A 13,661-nucleotide genomic window follows, 5' to 3' on the forward strand; every position below is an offset into this window, starting at 1 on the left:
AAAAAAGCCAATTATTGAAAAATTAAAAAAAAAAAAAAAAAAAAAAAAGAGATGTTTTGCCTGCCTCAAAAAAACCCCAAAAAATGCCAAAAAAAACGCTAGCGTAAAAAAAAAATGCCCAGGTGTGTTTTTGCTGGCATTTTTTGGGGGGTTTTGGAGGCAGGCAAAACATCAGAACTTGTGCACAGTACCACTATACACAAGTTCAGATGTTTTTCTTGACTGTAAAGAACCCAAAAAAATGCCTTCTATTAAACCGGCAAGGTGTTACAGCAGAGAAGCCATATTCCTGTGCTTAAAGTTTTCTAATACAAACAATCTTTTTTTTTATGGTTCTGGACATGCTACAGAGCTGAAACTTCACATGTACACTTTTTAGACCCCCCAGATCTGAAATCCAAAAAATCTCTTTTTTTTTTTTTTTATTTATTTTTTTTAATTTTTCAATAATTGGCTTTTTTATCAAAAATGACAATTTTTAAGAACTTTTATTTATCGGGCATTTTTGGAGGCAGGCATGACTTTTTTTGGATTTAGTGTCTGGGGGTCTAAAAGGTGTACCTGTGAAGTTTCAGCTCTGTAGCATGTCCAGAACCCCAAAAAAAGATCATGTAAGTGTAAAAGAGGGGTCCCATCCCTGCTCTACTGAAAAATGATCTTTTTTTCTGGTTCTGGACATGCTACAGAGCTGAAACTTCACAGGTACACTTTTTAGACCCCCAGACACTAAATCCAAAAAAAGTCATGCCTGCCTCCAAAAATGCCCGATAAATGCAAGAAAAAGCGCCGTAGAGAAGCCGTATTCCTGTTCTAATAAAAATTATAAGAAAATGCTAATTTTTGGGGGGTTCTGGACATGCTACAGAGCTGAAACTTCACATGTACACTTTTTAGACCCCCCAGATACTAAATCCAAAGTAAAAATTAAAAAATCTCTTTTTTTTTTTTTTTTTTTTTTTTTTTTTCAATAATTGGCTTTTTTTATCAAAAATTACAATTTTTAAGAACTTTTTTTTTTTTTTTGTGTGATTTTGTGTCTGGGGGGGTCTAAAAGGTGTACCTGTGAAGTTTCAGCTCTGTAGCATGTCCAGAACCAGAAAAAAAGATCATATAGGTGTTAAAGTTAAAGGAGGCTCCCGAACCACATCCCTGTTCTACTGAAAATTTATCTTTTTTTTTTTCATGGTTCTGGACATGCTACAGAGCTGAAACTTCACATGCACACCTTTTAGACCCCCAGATACTAAATTCAAAGTAAAAATCAAAAAATCTCTTTTTTTTTTTTTAATTTTTCAATAATTGGCTTTTTTATCAAAAATGACAATTTTTAAGAACTTTTTTTGTGTGATTAATAGTTAATGGGGCATGACCCAGAACCCTAGGCACTTTTTAGGGGCATTTATTGGGTTTTGGGGCTTCAAAATGGTGTTTTTTGATTACCGAAGTTCGGGTCCCATTGATTTCAATGGGGTTCTGAAATCCGGGCCGAACTTTCGGGAAGTTCGGATGTTCTGGCCGAACCGAACTTTTCAAAAGTTCGATCATCCTTAATCCCCTCTACGATTGAATTAGACCCAGCTAAAAATTCACTAGAGACACTCCATAGATGAGCATTGCATTAACAAGATAGCAATGTGACAACTGTGAGACTGTGATAGTATGTCAATGTATCCATGTAAGTGTCTGAGATTCAGCATGCCTCAATGGCATCAATTTACAGTAACACTGATTGGGAATTAGGGTGTTTGTGTCAACCATAATTAGGTGTCTGAGTATTCCTACTCCTAAAACATAAACAGGCAATATACTGTAAGCTAAATTTACTAACAAGCTTGGTTTGCTATGAAATGTATACTCCACCATCTAAACATAGGTCAGCTAAGAAATGCCATGCCTAAAGTGAAAATGTGATTTTGGGGGGTTTATCTATTTGCTGGAAGAGATTTTGCATGTACATCTCATATATAACAATCTGCATTAAATGTGTCATTATATGATTAAAGGTAGGTAACTGTAAGAGGTAAAATATAAAAAGCCATAATGCATGCTCTGCTGCATTATCTTAGTGCTCATGTGCAGATGTGCCCATTGTAGCCATGGCTAGTGATTGTACATGACTTTGTATGCCACTGAACTGGTCTCCAATATCAAATATCTATATGGGTGTTACCGTTTTTTCTCTGGGATTATAATTTTGTTTTAGAGGGGCTTGATAGTTAAAAGACTCTTGTGCAAATAGATCTGTGCAAATGCAAGAAAAGTCCCAATAGATTGGTGCAGCACTATGAGTAATTCAATACAATTGTATAATGTTTTAACAACTTTACATACATGACTATGAAAGCTTTTTTTTATAAATATTACTTACTAAAAAAATGCATATTTAGATCTAGAGGCATAGCTTGAAGCTTGTGGACCCCAATGCATATGTTGGCCTGGGCCTACCCCTATACCACTTGCGCCAAGATACCTCAAGTGTCTAAAGAGTTATTTCAGATCTTTATTTTTATAATGAGAGGGTAATTCAAAAGATTTTGGCAAAACTTTTCATATTTTGAATATCCTCGGTTTCAGAAGTAGGCAACTTTTGCGAGGTGGAGATCTACCTGAACAACATGAAAGAGTTCAAAGATCACTGTGGTTTTTCAGAAATTAACTAGCAAGGCCTAAAAATAGTAAGGAAAATCTAAAAATATAATAAAACAAATGTAACTGTAAAAATACACTGTGTGCACAATTATTAGGCAAGGTGTATTTTTGAGGATTAATTTAATTATTGAATAACTACAACGCCCTCGGTCAATCCAAAATGTTAATAACCTCAAACCTGAATATTTAAGAAAGTAAAAGTGAGGTTTTGTCTTTCTTAGGAGAATATCTATGTGTGTGCAATTATTGGGCAACTATTAGTGTGCAGCATTATTATGCAACTAAATGAAAAATTTAAATTTTCCTATCTCATGTGTTTATTTTCATCTGTTAGGCCCCTTTCACATGGGATGGATTCATTTTGACGGACTCCACTTGCTCAGCCAGGATCATTCTGTTAATCCCCACTGAGCAGGTGGATGACAGGTCCATCTCCACTCACTGTGCTGAGGAAGACCTGTCAGATTCCCACTCTCCTCTATAGGGAGATCGGAAAAAAACAGACAGCCTGTCCATTTTCATCCGATCCCATCTGATCCTACCTGCTGGACGGATGGCGAACGTATCACCATACGTTGGTTTTTATTGCATCTTGTCGGATCAAATGCCAGGCGGGTGTCAGCGGACACATGTCTGCTGACATCCGCCCTCCCCATAGATGACAATGGGTGGCCAGATCAGATCTGCCTGAAAACAGACAGGTGGACCCTGATTGGTCCGATCATGTGAAAGGGGCCTTAAAGTGAGAATAATAAACAAACAACTCAAAATTACAAATAAACATTTCTGACATTTATTAAAAAAAAAAATCAGTGACCAATATAGCCACCCTTCTTTTTAATAACAGTCATAAGCCTTCCACTCATGGAGTCTGTCAGTTTCTTTGATCAGTTGACAATCAACTTTTTGTGCAGTAGCAACCACAGCCTCCCAGACATTGTTTAGAAAGGAGTACTGTTTTCCTTCACTATAAATCTCTCATTTAAGAAGGGCCCACAAGTTCTCAATAGGGTTTGGGTCAGGGAAGGAAGGGGGCCATGTCATTATTCTTTTTTTATCTTTGAGGACTTTACTGGCTAGCGATGCAGTGGAGTACTTTGATGCATGTGATGGAGCATTGTCCTACATAAATATCATGGTCTTCTTGAAAGATGCAGCCAAGAGTCACTCTCATGTCATCAGTCCATAAAACCTTTGAAAAATCTTAACATTTCAACTTATGTGTCTTGTTCAGTGGTGGTCAGTTTTCAACCTTCCTTACCTTAGCCATGTCTCTAAGCTCTAAACACTTTGCACTTCTGGGCACTCCAGGTAGTTTGCAGTTCTGGAATATGACAGCACTGGAGGCTCATGGGTTCCTAGTAGCTTCACAATTGATTCTTCTCAAATATTTGGCAGTTAATTTGCATCTATTTCTTGCGACCCTGTTGACTGTTTGCAACAAAAAATTGAATGGTTCTGTGATCACGCCCAAATATCTTATTCAAGAGTGCTGCATCCCTCTGAAAGACTTTTTACAATTTTTGACTTTTCAGAGTCAGTTAAATCTCTTTTTTTGGCCCATTTTGTCTAAGGAAAGAAGCTGTCTAACAATTGTGCACACCTTGATATACGGTGCTGATCTCTTTAGGACACACCCTCCCTCACTACACAAAAACACGTTCCCTAATATGCTTAAATCAAATAAGCATTCACGTTTATACAGCTTGGAGTTGGACAATATGCATAAAAATTATGATTTGGTCAAAATACTCACTTGCCTAATAATTGTGCACACAGTGTATATAGTTAGCCTACCTTATAAGTGGACAGTGTCAGTCAGTAAAGCAGTGAAAGTGTCAGTAGAGCAGTGGATGGTGTCAGAAGGGCAGTGGATCAGTTTCTGTATATGCCATCCCTCCCATCCAGGTATAAAAACGTAATGTGACAGGGAGGGTACATGGGCCCCCTAGAGCATGGGACAGGGTCACCATTATGGCCCCTGTGACCCCTAACGTTACGCCAGTGGCTATCTCCCAAAATTGGAGATGGTTGAAAGAAAACAATCTACAAGTCTATGAATACTGAAGATTGCAACCAGAGAGCATAAAAAAAAGCAGAACAAGCCATCTTTTCTAGCCTCCTCCCTGTACACACTGCCCCCACCTGCCCATATTACCCCAACCCGCATAAATATTGCCCCCTCTATGTACACACTGGCCCTCATTCCCCTCCCCCCTATGCATTGACTTCTTTCGCTTGCACACTGTCTCCAGAAATATGAGACATCAAGTGCAGAGACATTGGACCGATTGCTACTTAGCCTGGCAAGAGTTGAAGCTGATGCTGTCCCAGCTCGGCTGCACACTGGAGCTCAGGCTCTCTCTGCTCACATCTGCTAAGATCGTTGACTTAAGCCCCGTACACACGTGCCGATTGTCGGCCGTAAATATTCGGCCGCCGACCGATCGGCCGATTGTAGGCTTGTTAGTATGATGCTTCTGACAGCCGACAGCGCATTTTCAGCCGAACAGTATCTGTCGTGCAGACTTTAAAATATTTGTTGCCCGTCACCAGAATGGCCGATTGTTTGCCAGTCAGTACAGATTTCGGCCGACAGACAGCAGATTAGCAAGACTGGGCATGCTTAGAGAAGAAAAAACACACGGAAAGATAACCATCACATGACATCACTTCTGCAGTCGGCTGTTGTTGGCCGACAAAATTCGTGTGCAGTCTTTTGCAGTTTTCAACAGACAGGACAGCCCTGGACAAAAGACGGCCGATCGTACGGCCGACGATCAGTACTTGTGTACGGGGCTTAACCTGCCAACCTGTCCAGCTATGTGGAGTACAACAAGGACAGCAGAGCAGTTGCAATGCTACCTAGACCCATTAGAATCCCTGATTAGCTACAGAGCACTAGTAGAAAGTGTTGATTAGAAGCTTCCCAGAAAGAAGTGTTTTGCTTACTTGGCGCAGTCACACTTCTGCTACACAGAGCTGCTGCAGGTTCAGTGCAGAACCACTGTACTGGACCTGCAGTGGACATCCGGACGCTTGGTACATGGACAGGGTTGCAGCGGAGACTCCTGTGGCTTCTGACACTACACCAATGTTTAGATCAATCCCTTTGGCTCAGAGCTTCCATTATTTCACTCCATATAACCTTTTATGCTCAAATAGCATTTTGCTTCAGTTTTTAGACCTGCTACTTTTGTTGGCAAATATGTATTTCATTCTTTAGCAACCTAATTAAACTTGTTTTTTTTTCTATTTTGTTCAGGTAAATTGCAGATACAAGCATGTTCAAGCAGTGGTGCATAATCCATGGGTGCACAGACCATGAGGGGAATGGGGCCCACTGGGCTGTGCACCCACTCTTCACCCCATGGATGATACAAGCCTGAGGCCCTGCAGCCGGGCCTGTCACTTCCGTCTCTCTGGCTCCTGCTTTGGAGGATCCTGTGTAAACTTGATTCTCACTCACACACAGATCCCCTTGCTGAGAGCATCTGCCTGGGGATGGGTACTGCTTCTTTTGGGGGGGGGGGGCAGGGTGCTTTTGCCATCCACTGGAGCCCAGGGTAAAGAAATCTCCCATGCCTGTTAGAGATACTATATGCCTGAACCTGGTGAGGTCTGTGAATTTAGGGAGAGATGGAAACTATGCAGGTGAGCTGGAGAGGGGCCTGAAGACTGAGGATGGTGGAGGTAAAAGGGGGGGGGTGCAGACTGAGGGTGGTGGGAGGCTGTGAAGCCTGAGGATGGGGGGGCTTAGAAGAAGGAGAATGGGGGCTGTGAAGCCTGAGGATGGGGGGTGACTGTGAATATTGAGGATGGGGGAGGACTGTGCAGACTAAGGATGCGGGGACTGTGTTGACTGAGGATAGGGGGGCTGTGAAGCCTGAGGATGGGGGGATTGTGAAGCATGAGAATGGGGGAGGGTTGTGAAACCTGAGGATGAGGGGAGCTTTGAAGATTGAAGATGAGGGGAGCTATGATCATTCCTGCACTATATACACTATATTGAACATTACAGACTTCTCACCAAAGTGGTCATTATGTTCACAGTTGCTGGTTAATAAGCAGTCACTAACTATTCTAATGAAGGCCTTGCTAAGGGTAGGCTCAGATAAAATGTTAGCTATCTGACCATTTCCAGTCTACAAAAATCCATATGTAATAGAAGAGTTTTTTTTTTTTTTTAAATGATTGTGCTGAGGTTTACACATGCTTGTGGCACAGAAATGTAAGCATATTTTATGGGTACAAAAAGGCTTTTGTTTTAGTTAACCATGCCCCTTTAAGCCCCTCCAACTGTCAATGCAATTTGGCTACACTCACTATTCACAGCTGTGTGCAATACCCTTAGCATTACTGCTCCACTTGAGCTTCCCAAACATGCCCTAGGTCTTTTCAATCCTGGCAACTTCCCAGCCACAATGGAAACCATGCCCACTCTTTGCCACAATGCACTAATTTATTTTATTTTTTTATCAAGCAATTGGGCCCAGCTGATGATCTTGCACGTAGGCCCACTGATTTCATAAAATGCCCCTGTGTTTAAATGCACATTATCGGAATGCAAGGCACAAAAGAACAATGGGATTGCAAACCTCACAAGCATCTCGTTAATGAAATAATAACAAAACCACCTGAAATTGAAAAGTTAATTAAATGAAACAACGAGAGGCAATAATTTTAAATAAAATACTTTGCTACAGCCCTTTATTGGGGTTGAAAGTAGTGGTGTACCAAAATAAAAGTATCATCTGATGACTTGTGACACTACCCATGTGGTTTATGCATTGATGTGTTCATGTAACTTGATCAACATAGGACACACTAAGCGTACGGTTAAAAAGCGTGTTGGTGAACATATAACAAATATTCTTAAGGGTTATAAGGATCATCATAGTGTCTCTGAACACTTTAGGCGATACCACCAACGAGACCCACGAGGACTTCACTTTTGGGGCATTGAATGAGTAACACCATCTTGGAGAGGCTCCAATTGGAAAAGGGAATTATCCAAATGTAAAACCAGGTGGATTTTCCTTATCCAATCTTTGGAACCAAAGGGTCTAAACATAGAATGGGATTTGAACTGCTTTATTAGTCATTATTAGAACCTAGAGTGAAGTAGTTAATGGTTAGGTGTTTGGAGCTGTTTTGAGTTCTTTATGGACCGTTCAGAACAACCACTCCGACCTATGGGGGTTGGAATGATTGTAATGATTGGTTAGCTCCTACTCAAGTTAGTCATCCATTATATATTGTTTGGATTAGTTGGTTAATCTACTTGTATATTTATAGATGGAATTGGATAAAATTATTTTCCATTATGTTTTAATATATGAGGATTTTTTCTTTTAGTATATATGTTTATTTTAAGCTTTGTGTAGGTCCATTGGTAGTACTTTCATCTAGATGTATTTTTATATTTACCTCTATTTTATAGTAATTATTTGAGAAAGTATAGACACTTTTTTATTTGGTTTTATCAATATTTTAATAATATAAGCATTATTATTTGATGTATTTATTATTGGAGTTTTATTTGATTATTGTCATTTATTTGATTATTGTCATTTATTCACCCAAAAACGAGGACTGGTGCACAGGTAGTTTATATATTTTTTCACCCATGTAGTATATATTTTTTTTACCCTTGTAGTGTATATAAATGTATATTGACTATTTATTATAGAGCAGGGTTGATGCTTGCTTTACATCAGCTTTGCAATGTCCCTGAAGGGGTTAAATGTAAGGGTGGATAATTGTCTGTAAGGATTGTTATATGTCTAGTAATATAAACTAGCCATTCGAGTCCACCAGATCCTAGTAAAGGGTTAAGGTTTTTTGCATACTGATTAATGAGAGACAGCATATATTTCGGAGAGCCGGGCCACACAGCCACTCTCTTGTGACAAAGTCGGAAATGACGAAATGCGTGACTGTACGGCATCCAGAATCAGCTGTTTGGGACCGGCGGGTATCTCCAGACGATCGGTGCACCAACGTGGAGAGGGTGCAATCGGAAGGAAAAGCTTAGCAGGGCCATTCATGCATATTTTTACTATGGAACATGTGAGTGTAATAAGTTTGTTTTAATAAATGCTTTGAATCTTACTAACGGTATTACACTAGTGGAGGTGTATTCCTTTTTTCACATACTCGCACCGCATTACCTTGTGGATGAGGAGGATTAAGAAGGATTGTACACCGAGGATCTAGGGGATCAGGATTCATTGTTTAATGCAAATTTTGCCTTTGCCATGAGAGTGGAAGGCAAATTCTTGTGGTGAGTGGCCATTCCAATGGGATTGGGGAAACATATCGGTGGTGGAGTGTGAGGTGTTTCTCCTTCTATTTTACACCGGGATACTATTGTCTCCTCCAATTCAAGCTACTCAGACTGTTTGTGAAATACACAGATGGACTAATTCATTACCAATTTACATTTATATTTACTGTTCTATATTTTGGACTGCGCTACTGAATTCTGACCTATTTCATGTTAGATTTCTTGTGTTGATTATATATGTTTTTATAGTAGCAGCAACTTCATCTTATTTATTTAGCACGGGGGATTATTGTATAATATAATCTTATATTACAACAATAATTTATCTTAAGGACAAAATGAAAGTATATATACGGTGGCAGGTCGACAGATTCTCGCAAATCGCCGTACCTGTACGGCGGTTCGCGGGAGCGATCCTGGGGGCCCATTTACCAGCGGGAAAGCTGAAGCATGGGGCCGGTGGCCCTGGAGAGAGAATGGTGGTCTGCTGTTGTAATTCCATAAGCCCATCCCCCTACCGGTTAGAAAACACCCCCTAGGCATACATTTAAGCCTTTGATCGCCCCTGGGTTAACCCCTTCCCTGCCAGTGTCAATAGTACAATAACAATGCATATATTTAGCACTGATTACTGTAGCAATGTCACTGGTCCCCCCAAAAGTGTCATAAATGTCAGTTAGGTGTCCGATCTGTCTGCCACAATGTCACAGTTCCGCTAAAAATCTCTGATCCCCGCCATTGCTAGCAAAAAATAAAGAAAGAAAGAAAAACAACATAAATCTTTTCCCTAGTTTGTAAACGCGATAACTTTTGCGCAAACCAATCAAAATACACTTATTGGGATTTTTTTTACCAAAGATGTGTAGCAGAATATAAATTGCCCTTAAATGATGAAAAAATTTGATTTTTTTTTTTATTGGGAAGGTTATATAGCAGAAAGTGAAATATATTGCTTTTTCTTTTCAGAATTGTAGCTCTAAAAAAAAAAAAAATCGCAGAGGTGATCAAAAGAAAGCTCTATTTTGTGGGAAAAAAAGGACATCAATTTTTTTTTTGGGGTACAGCGTCGCACATCCGCACAATTGTCAGTTAAAGTAATGCAGTGCCGGATCGCAAAAAATGGCCTGGTCATTAAGGGGGAAAATCTTCTGGTCCAGAAGTGGTTGACCACACTGTCCAACCACAATAGTGAGCCACAATGCCACCCAAAAAGGATAGCCATGGAAAAAACAACCCAGTGAGAAAATATTTGAATCCCAGTTGGATAGTAGGTTTACCCTAGAACCTCTGTAGCCAATCAGGGTTAAAAACAACTAGTCGACCTGCCTAGCAACTGTTGATAGTTGAACTTCTGACTAAATACAGCAAAGGGGGTACCTAAAACAGACAAAAGCAGAGCCAAGAAACTGTCAGTACAAAGATATTATTAACTATCAAAACAGGCCTTAATTAAATTTACCAAGGGGTGCTAGGTGCTAACAATCCTATAGGGCCAATGCATATTACTTGTGGCACTGACATTATTAGGATGTACAATTTACAGAGCAAACTAGGACCACGTGGTGCACATTGAATATCAGTACAATTTGCTTGAAAGGTTCAAAGGTCAAATATGCTATGCAGACTTGTATTTGCTATACACACACATACAGTACATTTGCTATGCACACATACTTTTGCACGCTCATGTGATCCTGCAATGCTAGTTTTCTATACATATTTATCCCTCCTTTTGTTTTTTTTTGTTTTTTTATAGTAAAGCAGACCCAACAAATTGTATTTTAATACAACTGACAATGGCTGGACCAATAAACTGTCATTCAATGTTCATGAGCATCTTTCCTTATCTTAGAAGTGAGGTATAGGCAAAGCTTGTTTGGCTGTACATCTCCTATGGATTACAGGAGTGCGGTTAGATTTGCACTTCTGTGACCCATTTTCAGCCCACTCTCTGCTGATGTCATGGAAGTCAGTCCAGGCACCGCGTCTTCGCGATAATGGAAGTCGGAATCCGCCAGGTGCCTGGACCAACACCCGGTTCAGCCTCTCAGCGAGCCGCCGAGAGCATAAGTCAGCCGCTCCACCCCTCCATGGTCCAGTGCTCCAATGAGCAAGGAGGGGGCTGAGTGGAGAGCTGCTGACTGACAGTCAGCAGCTCTCTGCTCGGGGAGTTGTCAGAACCAAGCGATGTTCGATTGCTCAGTTCTCAGTGCAGAGCGCCGGGGGAGAGACGCAACATTGGACTGATGCTGCATCCACCTAGGTAAGTATAATTCTGGAAAAAACACTAACCCATACATCTCTTTTAATACTGTCAAAATCGAAGTTCACAAACACATAGGACTGAATTTTTTAATGCATATGTAAACTCAGTCAATAAAATCTCATACATTTCAAAATCTTTAAACACCTCAAGGCTTAACACTTTCACCCCCTTTCTGCTCAGGCCTACCTATCTTCCTCTCATTTTTTATCGAAATGTAATTGTTATTTTTTGAGACAGAGCTTTCTTTTGGTGGTAATTAATCATCACTGTGTTTGTTATATTTTGTTATATACCAAAAAAAAAATTGAAATCTTAAAAAAAAAAAAAAACATTTTTTTGTGTTATAAAATTTTGCAAATATATAATTTTGTCTTAAAAAATTCAGGCCAAGATGAATTAATTTCTTTGGTAAGAATAACCCTAATTAGTGTATGTTATTTAGTCTGTGTAAAAGTTATAGAGTCTACAAACTATGATATATACAGTATATTTGAAAAATGATCATTTCTGATGTTTTGACTGCTTATCCTATTTCTTGAGGCTCTAAAATGCAAGGGCAGTACAAATACCCCAAAGGAACCCCTTATTGGAAAGTAGACAGTCCGAGGTATGATGTATTTTTCGAAGTTGTAATTTTTTGCTACACTTTTTTGGAAAATGAAGATATAAATGTTTTTTTTTTTCCATAAAGTTGTAATTTAAAGATATTTCTCAGGGGCGGAGCCGGCTAGCGAGGCTGATGGAAGCGTGAGCCAGAAGCTCCTCGCTAAACAGACACACCGGAGCAATTATAACACGGAGGGTCAACTCAAAACCACTCAGCTTTACACCGGACATTCCCGGGCATCACCTGGACATGCCACCGAAACGCAAAGACCGCTGCAAACCCGGTAAGATGATGAACTTCTTCTCACCTCATACCAGGCCGCTCGGCCAAGATGGCGCCGGCCCGCCACGAGCACCCAGCACTCAGCCACAGAAGCCTTCTGGCTCGGCACAGAGGGGATCCTCCCCGAGCTCCCTAGCAGACCCTGTGAACCTTTCACAGCATTCGGCTGCAGAATCACAGTCCAACAGTCCTGTGAAGTCTAAACAAAAGACCTTCCATGAACTGTCTCCCCCTCACCGCAGTATCTCTGTGGATGACACCCTGGAGTTTCAGGACACACTAGCAACCATCCCTGCTGGGGATCATCCTGTGATGGCATCACTGTTCAAAGATGTAATGCTGTCTTTGAGGTCAGCTATCCATTCTGATATGCTGCAACTAGTGTCACAATGCAGCTCAGCGGTCACAGCAGTAGCTGACAGGGTCTCCACCATAGAAAACAAGATGGGGGAATTTGCAGACACTTTTAATAATATGGTGGACGCTCACAATGAACATGATGATGATTTGGTCTGGCTCAAATCAAAGGTGGCTGATCTTGAGGACCGTTCCCGAAGGAATAATGTCAAGATCAGAGGCATCCCTGAGACAGTTAAACCACCAGACCTGGCAGCATTCCTTACATCTATTATGCAGGATCTTCTTCCCAACACAGCTTTGGGTGATCTGGCCATCGACAGGATCCACAGGCTGCCGAAGCCCAAACACATCCCAGACAAATATCCTAGAGATGCCATAGCTAGGATTCATTTCTACACAGTTAAGGAGCAACTTATGGCGAAAGTGCGGAAAGCGGTAGATCTCCCACCTAGTATGCAGGGCCTGTCTTTTTATGCAGACCTTTCAGCTCACACTATGAACCGGAGGAGGAATCTAGTGACTATCACCAAACCCCTTAGAAATCATCATATCCAGTATCGCTGGAACTACCCTGCGACCCTCATTATTACTAGAGGGGATAAGGAATTTAAAGTTTCTACCCTGGAGCGGGGCATTGAGCTCCTTCGACAGTGGGACATTCTGGAATCAACAGACCCTCCGGGGGCTCAAACGTCTACCTGGGATCCTGAGCTACCTGCTTCGAATGGATTTAAATGATTTCTGGAACCTCACTGATCCCTTGGAGTTGACCCTCTATATGACCCAACACTCGGCCCTACCGTCTCCGACAGTTCTGTTCGGCTACTCTCTTGTTTGTGTTCTATAAAGTTCCCCGGATTAGCAGTACCAACACTGCTCAGATTTCCATTTGGATATCGCCTCATTTTTAATAGTTGGCGCGGTCCACATACCTGTGCCTATATACGGTTATTTACCGTTTGTTTGCAGGGCTCTGCATACACAGGGATCTACGTTAGACTGTTGATAAATTTACCCCTGCTGTTTCTTTTTATCTTTCTCTTGTTTTTGACCCACGGCAGTATCTCTCCAGTCCTACAGTGTTCCACCAAACCACCCTGAACTCTACAGCTTCAAGGCAGGACCTCCTGGGCTACAAGAATCACCGCCACTACCGTAACAACGGATTGGGGTAGGATCTCTTAGACATTGTTATTTGCTCAACACTG

Source organism: Pelophylax lessonae (genome assembly GCF_965119305.1).
Source record: "Pelophylax lessonae genome assembly, chromosome: 3".
Classification (NCBI taxonomy): domain Eukaryota; kingdom Metazoa; phylum Chordata; class Amphibia; order Anura; family Ranidae; genus Pelophylax; species Pelophylax lessonae.